Below are 21,848 nucleotides of genomic sequence, written 5' to 3' on the forward strand. Positions count from 1 at the left end.
GTAAGTACAAGCGAATTATTACCGACATATACAGATTATTTATTTTTGTCTAATTAGGTATAACTTTTAACATTTATCTGGAATTCACGATATGCATTTATTAATTAAATATGACATTTATGTACTTTGTATTTCATAGTACCTAAATCCAAATAACTCAGGTTTTTTTAGATGTTAGTAAGTTATATTTACTCGTTAATGACATTTTATAATAATAGTTTTGCACTATTTTATTTAAATTTTGAATTCATTAAATTTAATAAAATCTTCCTATACATTTTAATTAGCATAATGAGCTCAATAGACAAGCGTAGAATTTAAAAAAAAGAAATAGGCGGACTCTCTTTTAAAATTTATTACAAATCGATAATAATTAAATTCATGATAAACATTCACTTTGTATGTAGGTACCAAACTGGATTTACAATACATTGAATGTAAAGCATTTGAACGATGCAGGTCACAAAATACATTGATTCAATTGTTTCGTGTTTACTTTGTGAAGTTTTAACAATACAGTTTACTTCTTGTGACATAATCAGATTATAATCATGGGATGTCGAGTTTCCGAAATCTCTCTATTTTCACTTTCGAAACAGGGTCGGATTTGGGCGACCAAATGCCAATTAGCAAATAATAACAAATTGCGACATAGACGTTTTAGGGCGCTGTCCCAATTATCCGCAGTTCCCCGCGCGGAGGCTCAAATAATAATGGCGGGGAGGGCGTTTAGAGGAGCGACGCTCCGCGAGACAGACATTCACCGCGCGACGACCGGCGGGGTAACAAGTGTCCGTGAACTCTCCGTGCCGTGCTGACGACCTCACGAAACGCTCGATCTTATTACGTGCTAAAAATACTCTTGATTATTTCAAGCTCACTGTGCTTATCCTGAGTTCGTCACTCGACGCTTGTTTGTATACAAACTTCACGAAGAATTTTCGCGTCTAATGTGTTTCAACTCAGTTTATTGATACTTTTTGACGTTTGTTTATATTGTGTGCTCTGTCTCCTTATTCAGACTATTTTGACAGACGTGTGTTTAAAGTGTATACTTCAAAAAAAACACAAGTTAGCACAAAAAAGTGTAAACACATATTATATCAAAACAGCCAAGTTTTCTTGCAGTTTTCCCAGAATGCGTGACTTTAAAAAAACATAGTGTAGATTGGTTTGTTTACATTTCTGACCGGTAGTATTCAATAGCAGGTAGTGATTTTCGTCTAATTACGTGAGGATTTCGCGTGTTGATAAACGCACTTTGGATACCTGGAGGCTGTTGAGGTGGTGGCATGCAACCACGTGGACGCAGGTTCATGTTATTCAGGTGCCGCCTGTGACTGAAGCAGGTACCCGCCGGCTAGGTGGCAGCCAACGATCGGATAACGAGCCTCTAATAACACCCCGCGCGTTTTGGTTGACGATTTCATCTTTTACACTTGACGTCCGCTGCCTGAAGGCGATTATGTTGTGAGTATTTATTTATGTACACTTATCTATATAGTTGCTTTTTTATCTTTAAAACTGTACTTTTAATTTAATAATTTTGTAAATAATAAAAAAAAATGAATGTATCGTTAGTAAGTAATGTGAAAAGTATTGAAATTACATCAGAGACTGATGCCACATATAAATACTACAAGATTATTTGGTCCGTAATCGTCATTCATATTATTTTCTAAGAAGCATTTCTCGTCTCACCACAAAATTAATATTTGAACTAAATAGAATGCATTCAGTTTATGTACATATTATATTAATATTGGAGTTACATTACAAAACATTTATGCACCACTGTCTAAGTGTGTATTAATATTCTTTTCGTTTGTTATAATGGTTTAGTCTCGTCTCACAGGCAGCATTCGCAATGGCTATGTACTTAACCACACAGCAGTGGCGAAATGTTCCCCATAATATATTTAAATATAATTAATTTTCATTAGGTATCTACTAATGATGACGTCTCAGTAATAACTCTTGTTTCACTATATCAAATACTGTCCAGTGACCAGCAGTAGGTATATCTGTACCTAAGTACTTTTATGTTGTATGATATGTTATTTTATTACCTATAATATTTATAAAAAATAAATTGGAAAACATACAATATGTCAGTAAATATGACTATAAATATCAAATACGAATATTAAAATTGTGAAAATATTTTACGATTCCATGGAATTATCTACACCAGTACTTCTCAAACTGGGGGGTTCCACCCCCTAAGGAGCCCTGGAGCTCCTGCCAGGGAGCTGCGAAATATTTCAGTATGTATTTGAAAAATGAAGCATAAAAACATGATCACTGGATGATACCCGATATAAACCAGTCAAAATCTCGAGGTCGAATTTTCACACGATCACAATATTGTATCCGATATGGATAAATAATCTACTAATATTTATAAAATATTATCTAAGTATGTAAAAATATGAAATCACACCCCTCTCAATAAATTGTTTTTGTATGCTGTAGTAGCTGTAATAAATTTGAAGTTAATTTTTGTTTAATACTTAAATGAAATGTTCTATTATGTTTAGTAAAAATGTACATATAATAATAATTAATGGTAAATAAAGTACTTTTGGTAATAAAAGATTTGAATTTTTGTGGAGGAGAGGGGAGCCTTGCATTATTTTTTATGATTTCGGGGGCTGTGGTATGAAAAAGTTTGAGAAACACTAATCTATACGACCGGCCACCCTAGACTCTAGGGCCTAGAGGACCATGCACTTAGTCGGACAATCGCTGGCATGCAGCATCCAATATAAATAAGGTGCAATCAACATCTATCTACCTGTATACTTAAACTATCTAAGTATCTACCTGTGTACGTATTATATTTTTTACTAGAGAAATACTACAAAAGGTTGCAGTGATAAAACTAAAAATAAGATACGATTTCCTACTTACTTCTGTAAGGTAAAATAGGATGCTATTATCCCTTGCGTTGTCTCCGAAGACTTCCTATGCTGATAAAAAGGGTTTATTTATCTTTATGCCTACAAGAGATTTTTTCTGGCATTCCAACAATTTAAAATGTCCAGTAAGCGTGAGTAACTCCCAAAAAGTCTGTTTTAAAAGTAAGAAGAAACTAATTATTTGCAATTCTTAACTTAATATGCTGAAAATTAAATATTCGATATATTATTATAAATATGTAGGAAGCATTGACTATTCGACTGAAATTGATTAGAACTATTAGTTACCCATGTTATAAATTATTGTTAATTGAAGTGCCTAATTAAGTCACTACTCATTTAATAATTAGGCACTTTAGACAAAACAGAACTTTGGCTACGGAAACTTTGGATAGGTAACTAATAAATTGTTCAAACAATGTTACAATAAGCCGTAACATTAAATGGAGTATGATATCAAATTTACTACGAGGGATCGCCGAAATTACCTCGTAAACTTATAATTGGGAAAAAACAATCTACACTTTCAATAAAATCAACAAAGATTTTTTTGAGACTAAGAATTTCGTTTAGAGAGCTGATAATAGGTACCCATATATATTTGTATTTTTCATCTGAATTCTACGAAAATTTTCACTGTCAATTAAATTTGACGAAGAAATTTCCGCATAAACATTGTGTTCGTGTTTTATCGTGTAAACAATTTAGAACAATGCTTTTATACGTAATTTCGGCCATTGTACGCAAATTTTCTATTTCCATTACATCAACAAATCGTGAACGTGTTTTCTTTCCGCATACTTCTATGATTTAAAGGTAGATTTTAATGTCATTGTTTTATAAATTTATTACTTTGGCACCTAATTTACTATAGCAAGAAATTACTTAAGTATATCTATAAAATAAGATTCTATTCAACTAATATTTTATAACACTGGTAATAATTATTGTATCAGATTTTACGCAGTAGAATTCTATTATAATGGTTTTAAAACAATTGTGTTAGTTATCATACAATTTTTAGAGTTATTGATGTTAAATCTTCCCTCCCTCTTGTAAACTGGATTTTGTGATTACACAATGTAATATAAATGGCTATGTATTTTAGATATTATTAATATCAATTAATACACTAGACATTAACACACACATAATATGATGCATGCAACATAAGTATCTACTTGATCTTAAACAAAGTCTATGTCTGCATACCTACACATTAATTTACCACCCTATCATTGAACTATCTATATACACATTCTAATATTTTAAAATCACACATACTTAATTCAGTCGTAGCACATATTTTTTTTTCTATCAAAGTAAAAAAAAACGATGTAATACAAGTCACCTTTTGTACATAATATATTATGTTTAATAATAAAAAATTCCTCTACGGGACGCGGCCAAGACATATATCGGTTTGTAGGACCAATAAAAATATATTATAATTATATTATAGGCACTGATGATTATTTATTTTGTTCATAGATTTTCAACATGTCATTCTTCCGGTCGAGATGCACTAATGTTAAAAGTTATGGCATAGACTTGATTCACTTTTTCTTTTCAATTGAAATTACACACGCCCATATTGAAATAGCGCTCGCTCCTAAATTCTATGCATTATTGTAATTTAAGTTAGGTACATCGAACGAGCCGAGCTTGGCGGTGAAAAAAGGAGGTACCTAAGTAGTTACTCATTTTCTAATAATATATTGATCTATTAAACAATGATGCGGTTTTTTTTTAGTAAAATTTATTAGAGGTAATAATTTTGAGTAGTAATTACTATAAAACTTATAACATAAACATTTTTCACTGTATTTTTTGACACTTGACATTGACACACAATGAAAAACTCAGTAAAACTTTCTATAATATTTTAACGTAAGATATAAAATGTATTCACAAAAATCTTGTTTCAATAATGCCACCTTTAAGAGCTGCTTTATTAATTGAACACAATAACAGTACGCATATAAATTTTGACTGTAAAAAGATAATACAGAAGGTTTAGACAAATTCTACAAGAAAATTAGGTAGGTAATTATATCTAAACAAAATAAATGATTCTTGCAGTGATAATGTTACTCTCCGTATAAGTATTTACAAACACTATTATTGCACTTTCTAATTAATAACCATTGCGATACCTTATTAGGTTAATAATATTATATAAACATTTTCAAATTTACAGCTAGTACCAATACCTATCTCTGACACATGTGTTTCTTTTTTATATTACTGACTATATGCGGTAAAAAATAGTCCTAAACAAGCATAAACTTGTCCAAATTTTTACAGAAATGTTTCGATACTGAATCAAAAAACGTGTTTTGAAGCCAAATAATGTCTTTACTGTGCCAAATGACCGGCACATGGAATTGCCAAGTATAAAAATATTGAACGGCTATACCTATTATGCGGGATGTGCAACCACCACGAAAACACCCTCCGCCACCCCTTGTTCTATTTGGCCATTTTTCCGCGTTCATGAACGCCTTTATGAACACGATTACACGTGCAATAAAATTTGTCCGAAAATAAAATTTTAGGGCTTCACAGAAATAGCACTTTTTTGAGAAAATGGTTTTTTTGTGGCATACGAAAGTTCTAATTCCGATACTAATCGTCTAGCGATGACATTTATGTAACCTTTTTACTAAAGAAATGCTAATATTTCTTCAGCAATAATATTATTATAATGGGCCGGGGAAGACTTGAAAAATTGAATATTAATGGATGAGTTTGTCAGAAAAATAAATCTCATTAAAAGTCAAAATAATACTGGTAGGTACATCAGATTATTTTTAGGAATTTATGCGATGAAATGTACGATCAAGGCAAAAATTAAGTAAGTATAATATATTTTACTCAATATCCAATAGTAATATTCATCAGCGGTGATTGCAAAGACATTACATTATGCATTGAGTCATCCTTTTTCCATTAAAAATTAAATGCATTAACGGACAATGTATTGAGGTTAAAAGAGTGAAAAAAATAACCGTATAGGTAGTTCATGTGTACTAATTTATAGGCTTGAGCGTCCGTAATGTACCATAATAGTGTTGAATTGTACATATTGTATATGATTCCATTATGGAAAATTCAAAACCAATATACCATTGCGCCCTTATTTTACGGAAAACATTGTATAGTTATCTATTTCCAATATTTTTACAGCCTTTATATTATTTTATAGGACATGACGTAACGCTGTGTTTTATTTATTGTAACATAGTAACTATCTATGTATTAGTAATTAATTACCAACAATTATTGATAACATAAAATGACGAACAAATCGACTACATATTTTACAGTTATTCATGAGAGAGAATGAATGAAAGTAATATTATATTATAGTAAGTAGTTATTTAATTATGAATATTTTACAGTATATAAATATATCGAAAGGTTTGCAATTTACGATGTACATTTCTTTTATAAAAGAAAATATTTTATATTGTTATTCATTTCCCACTTCGACGATTCCACATTTTCACATTTGTGTCGATTGCAAAACCCTTGAGGGTGCTAAAATCCGAATAAAAAACGATGGTACCGATTGAATTTTGAATAAATTTCAGAATTTTATTACACTTTCGATTTTTTGGATAGAGTTTTTTTGCCTGTTCATCATAAATCACGAAAAGGTACCCTCATAACTTGCCCATCTACAGTCCCAACAAAAACCGTATTACAAAACTTCCTTTGACCGCAATTTCCATGAAAATGTTTGGGGTCCTGATATTCTCAAGACAAGGTGCGGATTTTTTTGGCAAATTTCCAATAAACAATATTGCAGAGTTAGAAAACCTTATTACAATAAAAATGTATCACAGCTCTCGCCTTACGCTGATTATCTATGAGAGACAGTAATAGAAGACAAAACTATTTATTAGGTTTATTACGATTATTCCGAACCAATGAATAGAAAGCATTGCAATGATATATTTAATAACGTGTATTGATTAATGATCACAATAACATTGTTTTATGGCATCATTTAATAATAGTATTATATTATTAAAGATATTACAGATTGCGGTTTCTTTTCTATTGTAAGTTGGTATTACAATTTTCACTTGATTAAAAAAACTATTGGGTTGCTTATATTATTCGTCATTGCATACTTTTTGCTAAAATTATTTGGAGGCGACAAAAACTTATACCTAGTTATATTTACCAATATTTTTTTCAATCATCTTAAAATTAAATATCTCATTTTTTTAATTAATTCAATTACGTATCTAGTATTTAAGTTCAATGAAACACAGCATATTAAATTTTTTAACGCTATCAATTATAACTATTTTCAGCTGAATGATTATTATAAATTGTATTATAAAAGTATAGAAGATAAAAGTATAGAATATAATATTTTTAACCTAAAACAGTTTAACATTGTAGTTAAGTTATACTATCAGTTCAAGAGAAAACAAATTGCTAAACAATCCCTGCCCACTTATTCCATTAAAAATATTTGTAATGTAGGTCTAAGCATAACAATGTATAAATACTATTGTGCATATATAAAAGTGAGCAAATACAAAAGGTGAAAGTTAAGCATACAAAGACTTACTTATCGAAAATTATGTTTTTTCAATCACTCAAAAAGTTTGGCAACACGGACAGCAAAGGTGGGCTGCATAATTGAAAATCCTTGTAAGCAACTTAGTATCAAGGTATTACCAACTGAAAATAGCCAATATAATGGTACGGCATTTGGGAAACGCTTTGCCCGGGGTCCTGTGTTTCGGGGACAGAAATGATTTGGATGTCAACTCACAAATCAGATCGCCTCTACCCTTTTATGTTTTATTCACAGCGTAAGGGGTTGGATTTTTCCGCACCCGACTCGCCGCGCTCGATTGAAATATTTCCCATTTCCCTTCAACATCCGGTCCTTTCAAGGAAGTAATATGAGGAACGAAGGATGTTTCAGGATATGGCGGCGGTGATATTCACTTTTCTTTATTCAATTTTAATCAACCCTCCGAATAAGGGTTGTTTATTATACAATAATCTGACCAAAGACCCGTAACCGCATAGTAAATAGTAGGTCCATATTATTATCCAATGAAATTACTTTTTATTCAATGAATAATACACAAGAATAATAATAATAATAAAGTAATAGGTGTATATAAAAAATGGAGGGGTTCAAAATACTGTTTTGCACAGCAAACGTCTAATAAAGAAAACGAAATATAAATATTTTGAATGATAAATATATTTCTGCGAAAATAATATAAAAAAATCTTCCAATTTTAGTTTAGCTATCAATTAATGTTCACAGGTTTTTCAAAAATCGTGTCAAATAACACATCTAAAGTTTACGTCAAAATAATGAAGAAATAATCGCTGTTATTGTTTGTATTTTTAAGTATTTATTTTTATGGAAGTATGCAATCCCAGGTCTGGCAAAATTCACATTTTCTTTTTCATGTGTGTTTAGACCCAGAGTATGGACCTAATAGGTTGACCATGTTGACTATCATAATGACTAACATTCATTTTTCGTAAAACAAAAATTTGTTAAGAAACCTCTTCGTGAGGCGGCCCTGATCCATATAATATTGTAGAGCAAATTACAAAAAATATGTGTGTATTTTTGACTTTTTGAGACTGTTATAATTTCACTGGGTACCCATATTTAGAAAAAAATCAATTTTAAAAAAATATATATATATGACGTTTCTAAGGTATTCCAAAATGTATAGTAGATACCTACCTGATAATTCAATAATGTTAGTTCCAACGATATAATTAAGTAGCTATTTAAAATTATCATGACATGTGAGTACTTTCTGCAATTACTTGACATGCTCAGTGTACTGTTTTCTTACATAACAGGAACACATTTTCTTCAGGTCCTAATTGTTGACTAAATGTAATTGAATATGTACTTATTATAACACATTATTTTGTAATATAGAATAATCTGCATCTTTAATTACGTGTTAAAAGGTATACAAGTCCAACAAACGAGTAGATTTGATAATATATTATATGAATGCAATTGATTTTATCAACAACGAAAAGTGAAGTTTTAATTTTACAAATTGTGCCATTGTTACTAGGCCACGATAATGTATCACTTAATAATACATTAGCGGTCGAAACCAAAATTCCCTCCAACATCATTGTTCTCCTAACCTTTTTGTCAATATAACCACAATGCGGTATTTCTTCACACAATGCGCGGCTAGAGTATAGCTTCATCCGCCCAGGGAATCATCTTGTAGTCCCCTCTATTGTACTAGGTAATTTCATATTCTTCCCTCAAGCTTGTTCCTACCGCTAACGATCCTAAGAGGATCATGCTATCATGATACCCAATCGGAAAGCTTTGAAATTGGGCAAATTAAGAGCCATTAGAGGGAGAAAAATAAATAAAACCCATTACAAAACAAAACTACTGTTGTTACTCGAATCAAATGTACATTGGTAATTAAGACAAGTATATCACTGTTATATTAAAATTAATACAAAATCCTGTAAAAATAAAAGCCAAATAATCAGTGACGATTTTATTCTTTTCAAATGGTGCAATAAATTCGTCAGAAAATTTTAAAAAGGGTCTCAAAACACTTCAAATCAATCATTAAATTATCCCAAAATCTTTGAGTATTTCTAATATTACTGAATGTATAGCAAAATTTCTGCAACTAACATCAATGGGGGTCTAAAATATAACAACCTGAAACAAATACGTACCTACTTATATGCCAAAAATAAACGACTAATATTATTAATTATGCCATCGTTGTCTTCTTCGATAATAATTATTTTTATTCAAAGGACGTAATTTTATGAAAGATATAGGTACCTATATTTATAATTGTACCAAGTTTTTTATGTTTTTATATATCTTGGATGACGTCAAAATCATTCAGTGCTTCGAGCCTAAACCCGTCACAGCAAATAACATACAAATAATAGTTAAATCAATATTTTTAGGACATTGAATCGCAATACCATTACTTATATTAAAAACGTTTTCCCTATGTAGCAAAATACGATTCTGTTTATTAATATTGGATCGATAATCTTGATTTTTTACTAAACAAATACAATATTTGTTAGCAATATCTCTACCTAGTATGTAAGTCAAATACGGACATAATATTTCGGGTTTTGGGTAAATAAATAAAATACTATTTCAAATATATACCCATTAAATTGGTGATTTCAAATATTTACAAGTAGAAACATTTTATCCATCAACTATCTATAATATTCCGTTATTTATATATTATTAACGTATGTAGGTGTTTATATTTTTTTCTTTGTTAAAACAGTTAAATTTGTCAATATGTACATCCAATATTCATGAAAATTGAAGAACATTATCTCGGTGTTAAGATAAGCTCAACTTGAGGTGTTTCAGAAGATTTGCGATGCAATCTGTCGTAAAATGGCGTACCTGTGTTAATCTTCACTTCTCAAAGCACACAATACAAAAGTTTTGCCCCTTGTTGAACAGATATTCTAGAAAATTGAACAAGTTTTGTTTGTTCTGATTGAAAAGGAGAAACACGCCGTGTAACTTTTTGTATAATCCACAGGAGCCACAAAATATTGAATACCTCTATCTAGGGTCGTCACATTAAAAGAAAAAAGGATCTATACCAAAGTATCAGAGCGTCGATCTAAAAATATTGATACTCGCAAGTATCGATATAAATTTATGCTTGTCCGCAAGGGATCTTATTTCGGAAAATAATAGCAAAATCAGTATCGCCATCAAAATGAAAGTATCGACACTTCAAAGTTCCGATATATTTTTGATGGCCCTATCTCTATCATAAACGGTATCTTTACTGAGTAGAGACTTATTTTAAATAATGCGATGCAAATTTTCAGACGAAACTCAAAGGCTTTTATATTAAAAAAATATATATATTATACCTACTTATTTTAAGTACCTACCAACAATACATACTTATATAAAATAAGCAAATATTAATCTTTTAAAAAGTTAGACTAAGTAGTGTATTTTGATAAATTGTATTGTTTAGATTTTACAATATCAAAATTTTAAAACCATGGCGCTTCAAATGCATAATATGCAAGGTTGAAGAATGTAGCATTCGTTATTGGAATTTGAAGACTTCAGAAATATACATATAAAATAAAATATTTTTGAAATATAGAGCGCTAGAGTTGCCACTTCATAACTTTGCACTCCGGCTCTATGATGAAAATGATGTAATATATTCTAAAAATATTTTTTTTACATATTTATATTATCTATTTAGGTGTAGTACATTTGTAGTAAATGTATTACTAGGTACATACTTTATTACAAATGAGTATCATTTGTAATAAAGTTAATCAGGAAAAGAGACGTATCAGTGTAGTAAAAAGTGCAAAAAAATCCAAAGTTGTAAAGCGCATAATCTACAATCCAACTAATTTCAGCCCATATTATGCTTTACCAATTATTAAGGTAATTTGTACAATACTATTCACGCTAACAATTTTACCAATATTATAATAAGTATATAAACGTATAGTCGACCGTTCCGAAGATGGGTTTTCAACCCGAAACATAAATGACTCAATTAAATTGGTATTAACAAAAATAACATTGTTTCAAATCAATTATTATATACGTACCTTGTCTAATCAATAACATACTTAAGTAGAATATTATTTGGTTCGGGGTCGCGTATAGTGCATAGCGCCGTGCGACAGGTATATGGGGGCGACGAAATACCCAAAAAACTTAAAAACATAATAATATTAAAAATATAATACTTATATAATTTAATCCAATTACTTACATAAACTGAATATGTTGAAAAACTAATTAAACTTTTTTTTTTCTTTCACATTGCCAATAGAATAATATAATAATATTTTTGTAAGGGGGTCGCAATTTTGACTTGACAACCATCCTTGATCCGGCCCTGTACGTACCTGCATAGCTTTGTAAACAGTTAAGCGTTTGCCCTTTCAATACATTCAGTTATTTCAATTAGTCTCACTTTACAGGTAAATAACAAGGCAAGAAGTGTTTACCTTTTCTATTTTTTTATAATCGTCTAAGAACTCTTAAGAAATATGTACTTACTCAAAAGTAATCTATTGATCTATTTATTTCAAGGATTTTTAAACTATTTATTTTCCAACGTAGAAATTATAAACAATAAATTTTGCAATTGTTCAACGGTTATGTTAAGATTATTCTTACATCACTTTTCTAAGTATAATGTGTAGTGGGGGGTTAACCACAATACAGATTATTTAATTGCATTGTATAGTAATACACCAAACAATGCATATGATATATATATATATATATTATAGATTTTAGTATCTAGTTGAAGATATAGGTGGAATAGTAACTTAGTAAGTATATTATTTCTGTATTTAATACATAATATTACGCCCGGTTGGCTATCGAATAAGGTATAATTTCATTTCACCCAGATTTTTATGTTAGAGCTGATTACTTACAAAATAAAATAAATATGTTATGCCATATTATATCCTATAAATTCGTCATACTTATCACATCGTATTTTATTATCATCTTTAGAATGGTTTAATGTGTGAATATAATATATCCGAAACTCATGATGAAATTTATCACCGCTGAGAAACCTAACATATTATGTAGATTGTAAGTAGAGCATTATAGAAGGTTTCAACTGTTAAAATATTGTAGAAAATAATGGGTATAAAATATATTATTACAGTCAAGATTAAAGAAAATTATCGGTACGGGGTCTTACGCACTTTTAAATTATATATAATAATAAATTATTCTTCCTACATAGTATATGAATAAAATGAGCAGGGTTTTGGGGTCCGGACCCACCCCCCCCAGGAACTAAAAAATACAATTTATTTAGATGAAGATAATATTACTTCTTCGAATGAATTGGCTTACTATCGAATAGCCTTCTCAACGGGTTGACCCCTCTACTCTTGACATTTTTATAAATTACCTAGTGAAATTATCTGAGGCAATCCAATGTTTGCTTTAATATTATAATACAAGATAGTGCGGACTACACAAACGGGCACTAATTATCCTAATAATTATTACCGTTATACAAAAATCGAGAGTGTCTGGATATGGAAAATGTACGGGTTAAATATTGATGTCAGTGGTACAATATGCTAGATTTTGTTAACCCCCGCCCCTTCCCGACGCCTTAAAAATCAAAAATGAATTATTATAGCTGATAATTTTCTATGTTCGCGCCTGACACTGACTGTCTTTTCCCCAGTCCAATACACAATGCTTATGCATTAGAGTAAATAGTAAGTTTGATTAATTTAGACCAAAGGCTTCCAACCGGTCGATCGCGATGCAAAATTTGGTCGATCCCAATTTGGATTGTGAATTTTGAAAATGATATTTTTTTCCGTATTTTAAACGACTGGTTTTATAAATACGTTTTATTCTGTTTTACGGTCTTGTTCTGTACGCGAAACACTATAATTACAAAGATTATCACCATATTAGAATAAATATTCGATTATTAAACAAGAGATTTACTGATTTTAATGAGCTTAATAAAATTTGCAGTTTCTTATCATTGTCCAAAGTCTAACTCAAATCATCGTAATGATTTTTCCAATGGATGTGGGGAATTTTGAATTACAATAATTGATTAAAATGCAAACTGACGTTACGTTGACACAATTGAAATCTGATATATAGAAACTTCTGAATCTAGAAAAATACCAATATTTAAGGGACGTGTATCTTAAAATAATTGTATCATACTTTCGATGTACATCTTTATGTGAATCCTCATTTTCTCATATGAAATTTATATAATAACCTTGTTGATTGCGTTTTGCAACAAATAATAAAATTATAAGCCGAATTATTTAAAGATTGCCAATAATACATAACATCAAATAGTTCACTAATTATAGGTACATATTGATAAATATTATATGGATCCATAAAAAACTACATTTTTATTCTTCCATGAAAATTAAGATAAAAAGTTAGAGCGTTGGAAGGGAGCTCGGAGCAGGAGCACGGAGCACTAGAGCTTGTTTAATAGAATTAATAATGAAAATGACGATTATTTTAAAACTACTTACTTACTTATTTTTTAACATTTGTATAAACAGGTATAATACTAATTAAAACCTTTTACCCGGAGCGGAGCAGGCCATGGAGTGGAGCTGGAACAAGTATTAGGTCCCGGAGTGGAGCTGGGGTAGAGCAACTCAAAAAAGGGTCCGCTCCAACCTAAAAAGTAGCTCCCAACCTAATACATATAATATATAAAATATTGGATACCCCTGATTTAGACCAGCGATATATATATTATGACGGTTTGATGAATTATTATAACTTATGCTTAGTGTAAAAAAAACACTTTTAGTATCATTCTTGCGTACTCTATTACACTTGTTCTGCGACCGTTGAAGTAATATCGTGATCCCAAAGTGGACCGAGAAGAACTTCCGTTCCACTAATCTAGCTGACCAACTGCATAGCAGATATTACAATAATATGATATGCTTGTGAGCTATAGATTTCCAATGAATAATATTGTTAGCATCTTATAATGATTTCTCTTATTTTCTCGTCGTCGTATTTTATCACTATTTACTTATTGCTGTGATAAGCTTAGATTGAAAACAAATTTATTATTAACACATATTTTGTACCTAATGTTGTAATGTAATTACCTAATTATGAAGGTACGGCAGTTAGTGTATTTCGATCAGACTAAAATTTACTTTTAATAATTAATTTGTTTGAAGGATATTGTCAATAAAGTTTGTACCTGGTCAACAACAAACTGGTGATTAGGCGTTGATTAAAACTGTATTTACGTACCTATTGTATATTAGATATTCAATGACATAAAATATTACAAGTGTTGTATTTATATTAGAAATCGTTGCTAATTAAAAAAATATTTACGATTGAATCAATTCGATAGCGTAATTATCAATGTAATTAACTTTGATAGTTAGAGTTAAATATTTTGTTTGTAACATACCTAAGACATGGATAGCAGATAGCACTTATCCATAATTATATCAAATATTATGATTTTAATACCTCTCCATAGATTCTAATCTTACCAACATAATCATAAAAGCAATAAATAATATTTAATTATAACAATAGCAATAACTTGAATCTTGATGTAATAAACAATAAAATCCAAATCCATTTCCGTAGATTATAAATTATATTGATGTAGAAAGTAATTCATCTGTTTAACATATAAAAACTCCGAAATACATGTACCAGTATGTAAATACTAAATAATTAGTTAGGTAGGTACAGGTAGTTACAGGTACCTCCTAAGGAGGAGGTATATAGTTATTATTATCACATCTGGACATTCGATAGTTACACAATTGAGGGCACTGGTTTCAAAGTCGGTTACCTTAATTTTTTAACGTAATCAAATCCAACTCCGTTTGTTGGTAAAATAGTATTTCACCGGGGATTGATTACATAGTCAGTAATATTATAATGTTGCCATTTTTTAGATTTTTCCACCAATTTTTAACATGATTTTTTTTATTAATTATAATGAGTTTTTCTAATCATTTATTAATATGTTTGTAAAAAATAAATATTCTGTTTGCAGTCCTGTGCTAGGAGCTTTTTTGAGATTATCTCAAAATGACGGAATATGAAGTAACCGATTTTTAAACGTCCACAAAACCGTCTTACAAAAAGTCATTGAAATATATTTATACTTTGTATTCAAAGTTTACTAATATATTTTTTTCAAGTAAATAGCAATGTAATAAAATACAGTTACTTATCTCAGAACAATTTATTTATCTTCTTATGTGATCACCATTGGAATCAAGTTAAACAAGAAACCGGTGCAATAATTAAAAATGATTATGTAAGTACGCGTAGCTAGGAAGAAGAAGCCATAACATAACTAATGCATGTATCATTATTTAACAACAATAGAAACTTTATATAAAAAATACGCAAGGAAGTTGTTAACTCGGGATACCTATATTCTTAATTATGCACGTTGAGACGGACATAGTTTCTAAATGATTTATAATAAAATTATTAAAGTGTACTATGAAGGAATAATACCTTCTACTTACGGATATTGGACAGAAATGTAGTATTATCAATATAAGTAGGTACATCTATGAGCGCTTTAATTTCCGAGGCCATAATTCAAGTTAAGTGAAATTTGTATCGCTTAGTTAGATAGCTACCGGGCCGAGAATTGGGATAAGTAAGTACGTAGCTTTGACATCAATCTATTATATTATTTTCCTTGACAGTGCATAAAGCTTTGTATACATATTTAAGCAACGTTAAATAATCCGGCACTTTTCACATAATGGTATCTAGAAAACTCTTTAATTTTAGTAGTTCAATTATTATGGTATTATGCAGAGAGAATTTCATTTTAATCAAGACGATGATTTGTCGAAATTGCCTTTTCAACTTCCGCTCGTTGAAAGGTTTTCACACTTTTAAACAATAAAGCCTGATGACGTCCATTACGATGCTTCATATAAATGCACTCATTGCAGGAGTGAATTTATTCAGATGAACTGAGCTATGTGAATGAATATTATACACTTTTCACGATGTTCTTAATGCATACGTAAACAAAATTAAAACATACATTTAATTATAAAAATATAACCATTGCTTATCGAATAACAATAATTATATTAATCAACGTTCAGTTCATTCGGATTTCTTCTTTTTCATTGTATTCGACTTCATTATTAAAAATAAATAATATTGCTTTAAACCCGTGTGCTGGAACTTTTTTCTGCTATAAAAATCAGTGTAATTGTACCTTTTGGTTATAACTCTTCTGTATTGGATAATACTATGTATATATTGCACCATTGCACTAATGAGGGAAAGGTTTGCAAAATTCCTTTTGATCCACTGCTGAGGCTAAATAGAATGAAATTTTCATATAATATGAGGCGACGTATAACATAATAAAATGCCATTACCTCAATACGTACACATGACAACTTATTTTTGTTGTTTATATTATATTTTAGTTGCCTACTCTTCATTTAGAGCTTTAATTTTCTACGGTCCTTATTCGTCAGTTTTAAATTTCAGTTCAGCATCAATTTAGATTATTGTATAGATATAACTTTCAATTTATAACATTAATAATATTCACAAAGTTAGTCAATATTGAATTAAGCATCTGTTTAGACTTTAGAAGGTAACTAATGTAACTAATATACAATGAATAAGATAAATAGAAAAAAATATTACCACTGTTAACTACGTATTTTGAAAATTGAAAATATTATTTATTGTTCATTCTATTTGTAAATATATTTTAATTCGGTTTTATATGATGATCAGTGATATCAAAATGACAAGGCACTTCTTTAGTTACTGACACAATGTCAACATATTAGTTTTTTTTGGCTATCAAAACACTGTGCACGAATTTGCCTTTAGGTCACTTATATAGCTTTGAAATCATGCAAGTAAAATACAGTGAACATAATATTATACTACTGTTATATTATGTGGAATATTACAAATTGAGTTAATTACCGTAATAAATTAACCAAAATTAAAATAAAATGCGATTTTTTTATGTAAATTTACACTCACATTAATTATTTTATCTTATTTTAAACAATTCAGCAAAAAAATTCGACTGCAGAAAATCTGGATAGGAAAGAAAAGTTGTAATTAATGTAGGTGTAATGCTGCGTTGTTTAATGTTGGTTAATGGAGCCATTAAACCTAACTTAATGTAAGTGATGATAAAATAAAACCTTTTTAAAAATTTATTATCACTTTAACGTACAAATTTACCTCAGTGAAATCATAATATTTTAAAAGGTACATTTATTTACGAGCCACCTACGCCTAAATTTTAAACAAACAAAAGTGCTTTATGATAATTTAAAATCTTCACTATAATTATATTTCAAATAAAATAATCTTATTTAAAACCATTAATAAAATTAAAATTTTACTTACAGGATGACTCATCCATTATCTAAAAATTGATTATTAACAAGAGGTACGTACTTAGCTACTTATAATAATTACACTTCGTATATTTTTTCCTTCATATTTTGTAAATTATTAAATTAGCTTTGTCACACAAACAATAAGACAACATAAAGTTGGTTGACGTAAATTACGATTAATATGTACTTAATAAATTTGTACATATTTGTATGACAAAATAAATGTGTGCACTGAGTGTGAATATTTTTTTTTCGCTTAGTAAACATAAGCTACAATAATTATTAATAACAATTATTTCAATAATCAGACTTTCTACTTGTTTTTCTAAACTGTTATTATTAGTAAATAATTACAAGATAAAAACGACTTTTTATATACTTACCAGGTTTTTAAATTTTCTGTTGAATCATATAAACTTGACAATTCTATGTATTAATAAAAAAAATTATTGTACTTGATAGAAATACTGAATAAATATAGAATACTGAAATGTCATTTTGACATTTCATATTTTGATTTCCATAGTAACACACGTATATATTAAAAATTTAGTTGCTAGGACCCCCTTAGCAACCAACAATAATAACTTTCCATACAAAACACAATTAACTGAAAATGATTTCAATTCTGCTTAAAATGGCTAAACGTATTAAAAGAATGCATTGTCGTCATGTTCTGATATATTCTAAAAGTTTCAAATGTCTAGCTAGTCGGGAAGTTAGTTAAAAATCTTCAATCGTCCAATACAAATCTTGGACAAACAAGAAAAAAATTATACTGGACACACAAGAAAAAATCTGTACCGGACAAACAAGAATTCGAGCTAATAAAAACGTGGTAAAATTGTATGTACAACCTACAATAATTTACTATCTTTCTAATTGAATAATTTTATTTTGTATTCAATTATTGTTAATCCTTACACACACATTTCATATTCGAATCATTAATTGATATGTATTTATACTTACCTACAATATAATACATACAATATAATATTATATCTAAGACATATTGTGTTATTTTATCTCAATCATCAATTTTGAAATGCCACCTTCGTCTCCTTTGGCACTTCCTCTTTTCGCGGAAACGCACGGAAGTTGGCACTTCCTTTGTATTCTGCAAGTCATGCAAATATTCATCTTTATTGAATATATTCCCAAAATATCACCACACTTTGTTTCAAGTCTATTGCTTTTATTCCTTATCCTGTAAAATATGTCGTACATATTATTTTTAGAAAATACCAAACTCGCATCGAGGTGGAATAATACAGGAAATAATTGTTAGCCATCCACTGAACCAATAGGCTCTTGCACTGGATCAAACACACATAAAAATTCATTTTTTGATCAGGGACGGATCAGTATGTATACAAAGATGACGAACTTATGAACCAGACCAACGTGGGTGTAATTATCGATCGTACATAATATAGCCTCTGTTAGATTCCGTATTCATCTTTGATTGTATGCCATGGCTGAGGATAGTGGCATCGATGAATAATTGACCATCGATCTGCCTTGTTGACAGATCGACTATAGCCCTCATGGCATTTAATGGCATGCAGAGGCTTTGTCAGTAGAAAAAATCCACGGCACTCTTGATTTTGTCTGTCTATTGAAAGGGAGCTAATCCTCAATCTTTCCAACTTTCGTGATGGCCATCTACTACGAGTAATTGTATCCAAAAACTTGAGAGTCCGGCGTGAAGTACATACAAGCATTAATTTTGACTAAAGATATCCAAATAAATAATTTCCTACATATTATAAAACATTGTGTTAGATTTAATGCGCTTGTCTTCATTACATAAAAAAATATTACTTTTTCAGCTCATTTGTATACGCTTTCTAAGTTAAACATTTAGGATGGTATCATATATGGTTAATCCGGTCTAGTTGATAATTATTATAAGTTTCGTGGTGATATGGGTACCTGCATATATACTACAGGTGATATTATTACATGCAGGATATCGTGCATCTCGAAACATGAATACTAATTTATCAAGAGCGGCATTGTCATTAGTGCAGTAATATCTCTCGACAGGTTGGCTGATGCATCGAGGACTAATTACGTTTTCTACATTTGTCTGCACAACTAGCATCTCTTAGCATTCTGGTTCTATGAGTAGAGCAAACCTGTATAAACCGAGTCTATCATTACGCTGATCGCAGCTGCAATGAACGAATTCCTTTTATTTGCATTCTACTACACTATTCATGTGCGAGTGTTGATTTTTCTGCATCCTTGTCATGCGATGGTGTCAGTTCGCTTGTCTTGGATGCCGCGTAAGATGCTTTAAAAACCGCTCGCAATCATTAACGGTTTTAATAGCTTTAAATTAAATTAAACGTCTAATGGCTTTACATAATATATTACATGTTATTTAGTAGTATTACAAAACGTCTGAAACCGTAGTACAGAAAAAATGCCAATAGTACAATTTATTGATTGTAAGCTATTAAGGGGTGTAGTTGTGGTGTGGTATCAACCACCCCGCTAATATAATATGTTCAGACAGGTTGCATTTAGATGTGTTGATGTTATATTATATGGGTCTTTACAAAAGGAAACGCGCGTGAGCATTTATAACGTTTTGTATTTCATATAAAGCACAATTACACTTCTGGTGATATTACATGGCACGATACTCAAAAGTATATTAATTGTATATTTATATAATTAAATAAATATAATATGTATTGTACACGTATAGGCTAATAATGATACATACTTTTGACTTGACATTTTAGGAACGGACGCGCGTCTCGTAATGTCTATATATTGAAGCTTTCTTGATAACTGACGTTTCCGTTTGGTTTTTGTCTATATTATGTACTCTAGAAATGAGCATATACATATCAGTTGTAGAGTTGGGTAAAATCTCTATAAAGCCTCCAAAAATGATTTAATATAAGAACCTACTTATAGCGCTCAAGCGAATGGGGCCTTGCACCGGATCAAACGCACATTGAAAAACAACATGCATTTTTTTATTTCACTTATAATATGGAAAATAATATTTTTCCATTGTAAGACTTTTTTGTGGAATTAAAAATAATAACGCTGAAAAAAATACTTAGAACTATAAACTTATCAGCAATAATTGCTTGAATAATACAAGTTATAATCAACTAACTATTTACTAAACAGTTTACAAGATATTGCATTTATTATAATAAATAATATAAATACTTTTTTTTAACTATATAGAATAAACTAATAACACAACGTCTAAAATCAATGTATTTTATATATTTTCATGTTTTTTAGACATTTTATATTTCTAAAAGATAAATGCGTGCCAATTAAAAGAAATAACAGGGTAAAATAATAAAATCATAACGTGTACCTACTGATTTAAATTCCTTTGACCATTCGCTCAAGAGAAATCACAACACTTTTAGAATAATCAACAAACTCGGCCCTCATAAAACCTCGCAAACAATTTCAGTAATAATTTTATTCACATCAGGATTCTCCGTCACACGAGGTCCAAATGCGTATAAGGTCACTGACCAACATAAGTAAATAAAATAATTTTGAAACATTTTGAAATAAACCAATCAAACTACCGTTAATAGTCCCAATAATCGTACGATAACTATAATATAATCTTGCCATTTAGATACTTTATAACGCGTACGTGTTATTAAAAAGCTTTCAAGTCATACTGTCACTGTAAGAAAAATCAATCATAAATAATATAATAATATGTCTTTATCGATCCAATAAAACCGTGATTCGATTTCGATGATATTAATTAATTTATTCTTCATACACAAAAGCTGAACCGTGATTATTACAATCATATTTAAGTTATTTATTATACACAGCTATAAATAGCAATGTGTACGATCTCTTTCAATTCTTATCAAATTTATTGTCAGAAGTATAAAATGCTCATGAGATGTGTATAAATATACTGCATTTCTTGTAGGTAGTTTATAGTTT

The 21,848-nt window shown here is 29.8% G+C and overlaps 1 protein-coding gene across 1 annotated transcript in view; it reads left to right on the plus strand.

The window, feature by feature from the left end:
* The first annotated feature begins 754 nt into the window (after window positions 1-754).
* Window positions 755-21,848, plus strand: part of LOC147072189 (uncharacterized) — a 124,638-nt gene continuing 103,544 nt past the window's right edge. The window contains exon 1 of the mRNA XM_085946682.1: window positions 755-1,470. The gene's annotated coding sequence lies outside the window, so the exon portion shown is untranslated. The remainder of the gene's footprint in view (window positions 1,471-21,848) is intronic.

The sequence above is a fragment of the Rhyacophila brunnea genome, unplaced genomic scaffold, assembly GCF_057557595.1.
Source record: "Rhyacophila brunnea isolate RB1 unplaced genomic scaffold, BYU_Rbru_1.0 scaffold_2, whole genome shotgun sequence".
Taxonomy (NCBI): domain Eukaryota; kingdom Metazoa; phylum Arthropoda; class Insecta; order Trichoptera; family Rhyacophilidae; genus Rhyacophila; species Rhyacophila brunnea.